This window comes from Molossus molossus, unplaced genomic scaffold, assembly GCF_014108415.1.
Source record: "Molossus molossus isolate mMolMol1 unplaced genomic scaffold, mMolMol1.p scaffold_m16_p_6, whole genome shotgun sequence".
In the NCBI taxonomy this organism is placed as follows: domain Eukaryota; kingdom Metazoa; phylum Chordata; class Mammalia; order Chiroptera; family Molossidae; genus Molossus; species Molossus molossus.
The window spans coordinates 35,519,092-35,529,993 of record NW_023425399.1 but is presented as its reverse complement, the minus strand read 5'-3'; the positions used below and the strand labels follow the sequence as shown (position 1 = coordinate 35,529,993).

The window sequence follows — 10,902 nt, the reverse complement described above, 5'->3', positions numbered from 1 at the left end:
AAATAAGTTAGCTACTTGGGCAACATTATCCACAGTAATATAACAAGTCCTGGTGGTGGGGTACAGGGTACCGCACCAGTTTAAATGGGAGCTTGTGGGATTTGTTGGCATATGGTACACAAAATAGGAGCAGTCGCCAGAAGCAGGGAGGGTACTGAAGGGCAGGAAGTCTCCCATTCCACTCAGCCTTTTAGCTTGCAAACAGCACAGGCTATGTTCTGCAGTATCTTTGGGATAACGTTCACAACAGTTAAAAAACAAACAAACAAAAAAACCCAACATTATTTTTCAGACAATCCATGTCTGCGAAGAAAGAGGAGCCTGGTCAGGGTTCCCACAGAGGACTCCGCCTCCCATCCGCTTCTGTTTCCACATGATAGAGGACATCAGCCAGAGTGTGTTCCATGGCAGCACCCAGCCCATGTCACTCACAGGGCAGTAAGTGAGATCTTTGGAGGATACTTGAAGTATGGTCCAAAGTTAATGGAAACCATGCAGCTCTTGTACAGTGAGATGGCTGGAAAGTAAACGCCTTAAAAAATATCTTTGTAAGCCACACCTTGATTGACACCATTTTTATAAAATATTATCTCACTATGGGGAGTCTGCTTTAGCCTCTTCTCTGCTTTATCAACAAAGTATTTTTCCTCAAAATACAAATAACTCTTGAACTCTATCAAAGCCTTGTCTTTGTAAGTACCAGGCAGTGATTTGGCTATCTCTGTGTCTTCAGGAAGAGTGATATAGAATCCTAGGACATCTCCCTGTCCATAGCTAGAAGAGTAGTCTTTGCCAGTGGACTGGTGGAACTTGGTTCCCTTTTTGCTCCATGAAGAATAGCTAAACTTATCGTAACCTAAGGGATCTTGAAGGTTACCCAACGGCTGAAACCAACCCAGTCTAGCAGCAGTGTCTGGTGGCATCTCATTCGCTGTAATTTCAAAGTACCAGGCACTTTTCTGTACCCCAGGAGAAGCCCGCACTGTGGAGTAGATCTCTCCAACCACAGTTCGGTCATCAGAGATCTTTAATTGGGGAGCTCGATCATGTAGAGCTAACAAAACCCATTCATACAAGCAGGCTCTGTAGAGATCTTCAAGAGTAGGTTTTCCTGCCCAGCAGTTGAGTTCAAGCTTCTCAGGGTCAGAGGTGTGGGGGTCAGGCTCAGCTAAAATATACCGATAGCCATCTTTGTTGAACAGGTGTTCCAAGGGGTAGCCATGAGGGGGAAGGTGCTGAGCAGAAAACAAAGGGTTACTCAGGGCCTTCTTGGTGGTCCCTCCATCCTGCTGCTTGCACTTAGCTCCTCTTCCTTTTCCACTGCTTCCTGCTGCAATTCTTCATTTAAATTCCCGCTGGTACACATGGCACTGCTTTGTTTTTCGTTGTCATAAGCAGGACCAATGTTACTAAGATCCTGATCTAAAAGTCCAAATTTGGGGTAATCTTCTTCTGGGTCCTTACTCTCAAGATCAGGGTGTTCCTTTACAAAGAATACATCTCTTTCTTTACTCATTGTTCTAACAATGTTATTTGGCCAAGTCATTTTCCCAGGTCTCTGTCTGGTCATCATGCACTCCCAGTATTTACCAATAAATGGTATATCTTTATCTTTGGAGAACATGGTTTTCAGATGTTCATCTTGGATTGGCCAAAGCACTAAGGCACATTTCCTTCAAGTGTACTTGCTTCTTCAGGAAACAGGTATTCCCACTATGATGGCACACATTGCAGTGAAAACTGTAGTTGGTCATGAAACGTAGAAAGAATGAGGTATCTATGCCAAAGGTGTCTGCTGTGAACCATTTTGTACATATCTCACACTGCAGCTCTACTTCTCCCAACTGTCGGCCATTCTCTTCATCCACAGAGCCCCCTTGAGTATCCATCACCTCGGAATTATCCCCAGTACCTTCTAGTGTATCTTTTCCATTCGAGGATTCTGTCTCCAAACCACCACTTAATCAACAGAGTTTACATCCCCGCTTTTGGCCTCTCTGGAACCAGGCTCTGCTGCTGGACCACCAGATGTCGTCCCTTCTCAGGCTGGAGTGGCTCTACCGCTACCACTGGATTTGTCTTCCCTTCCTCGGAAGCTGTTGCATTTGCAGCCGCTGCTGGGCCAGGTCCTGCACCCACTTCTGCTTCCATTACATTTAACATGGATCTTTATTTGCTATTACTTTTGCATACCAATACCAGATCATCAGAGCATTGTGCAAACCTACAAACTGTAAAAAAAAAAAAAAAAAAAAAAGGAGAAGGAACTCAGATGTGAATTTGTGGTAGCAGTTCTGCCTTTCTACTGTGGGTAGTGACAATGTCAGGGATGCATGAGAGGGCAAAATGCCAGCTAGAAACATGACTCAGAAATTGTGGGTGAAGAATGTCTCATAATACAATTCTTCTCTTATAATGGGAAAAAAGTAGACTTGCTGAAAAGGGATTTGGTTTTGTTAAAATAAACATCAACCTCTCATTCAATTATTAAAGCATTAAGTTGGTGGCATCTCATATCTTATGACACACACTTTGAGATAACTCAAAAATATTTAATGGGATGGCAAAAGTCCAAGTGCCTCTGCATAGCTAGGTTTCCTTGATGCAAATAGATAACTCATTTGCCAACTCAGGGATTATGCCAAATACCATTCAATATTAAATGTTAGACCAGGGCAAAGATATACAGATGTCTGTCTTTGCATCTGACATTCCACTAAATCTGTATGGTTACAGCCAGCTGGCCTTGCTGCATCTTTTACCCAACTCCCTTTCTAGTTCCTCTTGAAGTGGCCCGGGTTGGACTGCAGGTGGGCAGCTAACCCACTTGCTGTGTGAGTTTAGGCAAACGTACCCCAAACTCTGTTTTCCGGGAGTCACTGCATGACATGCAGGTCATAGAGCTCCTCTGAAGATGTAAGAGCGAAGCTCTGCCCCTTCGGGCAACTACAGCAGTGTCTGTGACTGGTGGGTGTTTGGTTGAGGTAGGGCCATGGGTTGCAAGGTGGCATGGAGGAGTGGAAAGAGGGCACAGCACAATCTCAAAGATAGGTGAAGTTATCGGGGCCCTGAGGGAACTGTTGCTAAGGATGGTGAGACTATGACTAGCTGGGCACAGCAGAGGGACCTGAGGGGCCTATGGAGTTACCTGGCACAGGTGAGAACCCAGGAAGGAAGTGGCTGTGGATAAAAGTATAGCCCTAATAATTGCCATGAAACCCTGAGCTCCAAGCAGGATAATTGAACCCAAAGGAGAAAGAATGATGTACCAAAACAGTTAACAGAATAAACAGGCTACAAGCAGGTTGGAGTGGAGCCCTGTCATTGGTGAATATTGAGCAACGATTAGCAGTTCATTACAGAGCAGTAAGGGGAGGAGGGATGTGAGCAAATCGATTGTGAGCCAATGCCCATTCCATGATCATTTCAGAGGTACTGCAGGGGACCCCCCAATACTTGTCAAAAGGAGGACTGTGGAATTTAATTAAAGATTCTCCAGTTAGCAAAATCAAAGTTACACCAATTAGCAAAATTTGGCTGTTTATATTAATGTAGCCTCATAGTACCTATAGTTTGGTGACCTTTAGATTACTTTTAATCCATTTAATATACATTTTAAAATAATGCCCCCAACTTTGAATAGATAAATACATATCATCATCCTTAATGGAAACTGGCCTGAATGTAAATGTACAAAAATAAATAAATAAATAAAAGAAAAGAAAACATAAAGTGTTTAAGGCAATGCAGTTACTTGAAAATATGGGATCTTTAGGATGAAAATAGAGAAGGAAAAAATAAATTAAGCTTTTATTAAACCTAATGAAGTTTTGCCTCCCCATTAATTGTTTTTAAATTTGCTTACTTCAAGGAAGTTTTTAATTAACTTAATTTCAAGTCAATTACTGCAATATTAAGAATAAGCTTTACAGTTTTTAAGACCTAACTAAAATTGTATCAGTGTATTTAGCTTTATATCATCCATCAATTTAGCTGCAAACGAACCTAAACATTAATCATTGGAAGGTTTAGTCCTGGGGAAAATTAAACCCTTGCTGCTATGAATTTCTTATCACTTAAAATGTGTGTAATAATATTCATACTCCTCTAAAATGAAGATCAAGAATCATGGCCTTGGACCTGTGGCTCATTTGGTTGGAGTGTCATCCTGTACATCAAAAATGGGTTGGGTTTGATTCCCAGTCAAGGCTCGTGTAGGAGGCAACCACTGTTTCTCTCTCACACTGATGTTTCTCTCTCTCTCTCTCTCCCCATTCTTCTCTCTCTAAAATCAATAAAAACATATCCCCTGGTGAGGATTTAAAAAAAGAAAAGAAAAAAAAAAGAATCATGTAACCCAATATAATGTTCTTGCTGTTTTGAAAAGTACTTAGAAAAATTAGATTATTATATTCACAATTCTGCAACTGTGTGTACTTTAGGTGAATTTTATGGTATGTGAATTATATCTCAACTTAACAAAGTTGTTTTTTAAAAGAAAGTAAAAATCTAATTTAAAATTGACAATATTATTAAAAAACTATAGAACATATAGTCACTATTAGAAATTCAGTTGTTTGAATGATTGACATTAACCTTTTAAAACTTATAAAACTTAATGGAAGTTTATGTAGCATCAGAAAGGCACTTAGAAAAAGTATCAAGTTTATAATTACTTGTTAATTTAATTTTATTTTACTATTGTTTTAAAATATGTTTTTTGGTTGTTTTAGAGAGAGAGGAAGGGAGAGGTAAAGAGAGCTAGAAATATCCATGATAGAGAAACATCGATCGGCTGCCACCTGGACGCCCTTACTGGGGATCAAGCCCACAACCTGGACATGTGCCCTGACCAGGGATTGAACTAGCTACCTCTTGGTCCATGGGTTGACACTCAACCACTTAATCACACCAGCTAGGCTGCTTGTTAATTTTAATATAAACTCCAGTATTTGAGTTACTAGCCAAACAATGTTAAATTATATTTTAATTGTAATTTGAGTATTTCAAAAGATAATACTTCATTAAATATTACACTCAGAATAAAAATGTATACACTTACTTCAGATAAAGTCTTTTGCTTATACAATGAAACTTTTAGATCTTCATTATTTTTTTATTAGTTTAGTTACTGAAAGAATGTTTTTCTGTAGTAGTTTTGTCCATCTAAGTTATTTTAATATTTCTTATTTTGTGACTTTTTAAAGAGTGGAGAAAATTGAAGACAAAAAACAAATGAATATATGACTATGAATATATTTGTTAGGATTGGGTAGGGAGTGAGCTACTACAAAAGTGCTAACAAAAATATAAAGCAGTTAAAATTCTTATCTTATGATTTTAGAAATACAAAATAGCAGAGCTACTTTGAACAACAGTTTGGCAATTTCTTATGAAATTAAAGATGCATTTGTGCTATGGCCTAGCAACCTAGGTGGAAGGTAAGAAGGGTAGGGAACAAGAGACCATTGTTAAAATAATTCTGAAAGCAAGCAGTATCAGAATTCTGATTTAAGGGAGATCAAGGGGATTCACAGCTTTGTTTGCTTGTATGTATACTCTCATTCATTCATTCACTTGGCTGTGAGATTTTCATATACACGGGGTAGGGCAAGAGTAGGTTTGCAGTTGTTGGAATAGAAAATAATATAATAATAAATCATAATAAAAGAAAAAATATCTGGAAAGAGGAAAAATGGCAGCGGAGTGAACGGAGCTACACAGACCGTCTCCCAGAACCAAACTGGAATTATAACTAAAACACAGACAAATCGACGGGAAAAACCAACAGAAAAGCAGCTGGTGAAGACCATACAAAAAGGGACACTGACTCCATCCCGGTAGGCTTGCGAAGGCGCGAGACGGGGGCTGGGAGCCCACGGTCGGCAGCTCCACAGCGGCCTTAGCTGGAAGCGGCGCCCTCCGGTTACACTCCCAGGCGGCTCCACAGCGCAGCCCGGATAGAGGCTGAAACAGCCACAGCCACTCACCTTGGGCTCCAGCAGAGGGAGGGCAGACTGGACTGGAGCAGTGTCGGGACACTCGGGGTTTGGAGGGCGCTCAGAGCTTTGGCTGAGTGCAGCCACCCAGGACGGTGGCCACATTGCTCCTTCCCAGGGCTCTGAGGAGAGGCAGCAGCCATTCCCTCGGAGACCCAACCCCACCCTGTGGGCCATTGAAGTGCTAATTGAGGCTCACAAACAACCAGCATCTGCCCCACCCTCGTGAAAGCCCCTTGGCTGAGCACCAGAGGGAGTTTTTCAATCAACTGACAACCCAAAACTCATCAAGTAACCTAGACTGCTAGCCTCCAGGCAAAAAGCTGGCAACTTTAACCAGGAAAGTAAGACTTGACAGTGGTGTTCAACGTGGTCCTCCCTCGCTCATCTAAACACAGGAGAGGGAGCCACAAACAGCAGAACACCAACACCCACAGGGAGAGCTTGACAGGCTCCAAAGCCCACACTGATAGCCAAAATGGTGAAGCACAGAAACAGAAGCCAAATGAAAGAGCAAGAGACCTCCACCGAAGATGACATCAATGTGGAGCAATTAGGCATGTTAACAGAGCTAGAATTCAGAGCCATGATCTAGAGGAAGCTGAACAGCATGAGTAAGGACATAGAGACACTGAAAATAAGCCAATTGGAAATTAAAAACCAACAAGAAGAGATAAAAAATGACATATCAGAAATGAAAAACACATTGGAAGGTTTAAAAAGCAGAGTAGAGGAAGCTGAGGACCAGATCAGTGAATTAGAAGACAGGGTAGAAAAATTCAATCAATCAGAAAAACAAAAGAAAAAAACTATTAAAAAACATGAAGACAGCTTAAGAGAACTATGGGACAACTGGAAACATAATAATATTCACATCATAGGAGTCCCCGAAGAAGAAGAAAAGGAGCAAGGGATAGAAAATATATTCAAAAAAATAGTGAGAGAAAACTTCCCTAATTTGGTGAAGGAAGAAGGCATTCAAGTTCAAGAAGCACAGAGAGTCCCAAGTAAGAAGAACCCAAACAGGCCCACACCAAGAAACATAGTAATTAAAATGCCACAAATTAAAGACAAAGAGAGAATCCTAAAAGCAGCAAGAGATAAGCAACAGGTTACCTACAAAGGGAACCCCATAAGGCTCTCAGCTGACTTCTCACAAGAAACACTACAGGTCAGAAGAGAATGGCGTGAAGTAATCAAAGTCATGAAAAACAAGAATCTGAATCCAAGACTACTCTACCCAACAAGGCTATCATTCAAAATAGAAGATCAAATAAAGAGCTTCCCAGACCAAAAAAAAAGGCTAAGGGAATACATTAGCACCAAACCAGCACTGCAAGAAAGGTTAAAAGGACTGCTGTAATTAGCAGTAGAAATGGGAAGAAAAATAGAACCACACTAAACAAAAATGGCAATAAATAAGTACATATCAACAATCACCTTAAATGTAAATGGACTGAATGCTCCCATAAAAAGACACAGAGTAGCTGATTGCATAAGAAAGCATGACTCATCTATATGTTTTTTACAAGAGACCCACCTCTAAACAAAAGACTCACATAGGTTGAAAGTGAAGGGATGGAAAAAATTTCCCAAGCAAATGGAAAGCAAAAAAAAGCTGGGGTAGCAATTCTCATATCTGATAAAATAGATTTCAACATGAAAACCATAACTAGAGACAAAGATGGCCACTACATAATATTGAAAGGATCTATCCAACAGGAAGATATAACCTTGATAAACATATATGCACCCAATATAGGAGCACCAAAATATATTAAAAATCTTCTGGAGGACTCCAAGAAGAAATCGACAACAATACAATCATAGCAGGGGACTTCAACACCCCGTTGACAGCACTGGATAGATCCTCTAGGCAAAAAATTAGCAAGGAAACAGAGACTCTAAATGAAGCACTAGACCAAATGGATTTAATAGATATCTACAGAGAATTACACCCCAAAACTACAGATTTCACATTCTTCTCAATTACACATGGGATATTCTCAAAGATAGACCACATGATACGACACAAACTAAATCTCCACAAGTTCAAGAAGATTGAAATCATATCAGGCATCTTCGCAGATCACAATGGCATGAAACTAGAAATCAATTGCAACAAGAACATGCAAAGACATTTCAACTCAAGGAGGCTAAATAGCATGTTATTAAACAATGAATGGGTCACCGAGGAGATCAAGGAAGAAATGAAAAACTTCTTGAAAACCAATGAAAATGAACACACAACAACACAAAATCTATGGGATGCATTGAAAGCAGTTCTGAGAGGGAAGTTCATAGCACTACAAGCCTACCTCAAAAAACAAGAAAAATTTCTAATTGACTGTCTAACCTCACAACTTAAAGAATTAGAAAGCAAACAAAAAGAAAACCCCAGAGCAAGTAGAAGGAAGGAAATAGTAAAGATCAGAGCAGAAATAAATGACACAGAGACCAAAAAAACAATTCAAAGGATCAATGAAACAAAGAGCTGGTTTTTCGAAAAGATAAACAAGATTGATGGACCCTTAGCTAGACTCACCAAGAAACAAAGAGAGAGAACCCAAATACACAAAATCAAAAATGAAAGAGGAGAAGTAACAACCAACACCACGGAAATACAAAAGATCGTTAACAACTACTATGAACAACTATATGGCAACAAATTCGACAATCTAAGTGAAATGGACAAATTTCTAGAAACACACAGTCTCCCAAAACTATTCCCGGAAGAGATAGGAAACTTGAACAGACCAATAACAACTAAGGAAATTGAAGAGGTAATCAAGACTCTCCCAGCAAAAAAAAACCCAGGCCCAGATGGCTTCACGGGGGAGTTTTACCGAACATTCAAAAAAGAACTAACACCCATTCTCCGCAAACTCTTTCAAAAAATTCAAGAAGAAGGAAGACTTCCAAACTCGTTCTATGAAGCCAGCATAATTCTAATTCCAAAACCAGAAAAAGACACTACAAAGAAAGAAAACTACAGGCCAATATCCCTGATGAACATAGACACCAAAATCCTGAACAAAATATTAGCAAATCGGATCCAGAAATACATCAAAAAAATTATTCACCATGACCAAGTGGGATTCATTCCAGGGATGCAAGGCTGGTACAATATTCACAAATCAATAAACGTGATACAACACATAAACAAAATGAAGAATAAAAACCACATGATCATATCAATAGATGCTGAAAAAGCATTCGACAAAATCCAGCATCCATTTCTGATAAAAACGCTCAGCAATGTAGGAATAGAGGGATCATATCTCGACATAATAAAGGCCATATATGAAAGACCTACAGCCAACATCATACTCAATGGACAGAAACTAGAATCATTTCCATTAAGAACAGGAACAAGACAGGGATGTCCACTTTCGCCACTCTTATTTAACATTGTACTGGAAGTCTTAGCCACAGCAATCAGACATGAAGAAAAAATAAAAGGGATCCAAATTGGAAAGGAGGAAGTGAACTGTCATTACCTGCAGATGACATGATATTATACATAGAAAACCCTAAAGACTCTATCAAAAATCTACTAGACTTAATAAATGAATTTGGCAAAGTAGCAGGATACAAAATTAACGTCAAGAAATCGATGGCATTCTTGTACACCAATGATGAACTCACAGAAAGAGAAACTGAAAAAACAATCCCATTTACCATCGCGCCAAAAAATTTACGATACCTAGGAATAAACTTAACCAAAGAAGTAAAGGACCTATTTGCAGAAAATTACAGGTCATTTAAAAAAGAAATAGAGGAAGATATAAAAAAGTGGAAGCACATACCCTGTTCATGGATTGGAAGAATTAACATCATTAAAATGTCCATACTACCCAAAGCAATCTATAGATTCAATGCAATCCCCATCAAAATACCAACGACATATTTCATAGAACTAGAACAAATAATTCAAAAGTTCATATGGAACCAAAAAAGACCCCTAATAGCCACAGAAATCTTGAAAAAGAAGAACAAAGTAGGTGGCATCACAATACCAGATATCAGGTTATACTACAAAGCGACTGTAACCAAAACAGCCTGGTACTGGCACAAGAACAGGCATATAGACCAGTGGAACAGAACTGAAAACCCAGAAATGGACCCAAGGCAATATGCTCAATTAATATTTGACAAAGGTGGCAAGAGCATACAGTGGAGTAAAGACAGCCTCTTTAATAAATGGTGTTGGGAAAATTGGACAGCTACATGCAAAAAAATGAAACTAGACCATCAACTTACACCATACACAAAAATAAACTCAAAATGGATAAAAGACTTAAATGTGACCCGTGAATCCATAAAAATTCTAGAAGAAAATGTAGGCAACAAAATTTCGGACATCATACGGAGCAGAATTTTCACTGATACATCACCTAAGGCAACAGAAATAAAGGAGAAAATGAACATATGGGACTACATCAAACTCAAAAGCTTCTGCACAGCAAAAGAAACAATCATCAAAATGGAAAGGCAACCCACTGTATGGGAGAACATCATTGCCAATGATGTATCAGATAAGGGGTTAATTTCCAATATATATAGAGTGTTCATACAACTCCACAAAAGGAAGACAAAGAACCCAATTAAGAAATGGGCAGAGGAGCTGAATAGACACCTCTCCAAACAGGACATACAAATGGCCAAAAGACATATGAAGAAATGCTCAACATCACTAATCATCAGAGAGATGCAAATTAAAACAACAATGAGGTATCACCTCACACCTGTCAGAATGGCTGCCATCAACAAATCGTCAAACAACAAGTGTTGGCGAGGGTGTGGAGAAAAGGGGACTGTAATACACTGCTGGTGGGAATGCAGACTGGTGCAGCCTCTATGGAAAACAATATGGTGCTACCTCAAAAAATTAAAAATTGAA

The 10,902-nt window shown here is 39.4% G+C and overlaps 1 pseudogene; it reads right to left on the bottom strand.

The window, feature by feature from the left end:
• Nucleotides 1–325: 325 nt before the first annotated feature.
• On the bottom strand, nucleotides 326–1,919 carry LOC118618941 (annotated as a pseudogene).
• Between the last annotated feature and the right edge of the window lie 8,983 nt (nucleotides 1,920–10,902).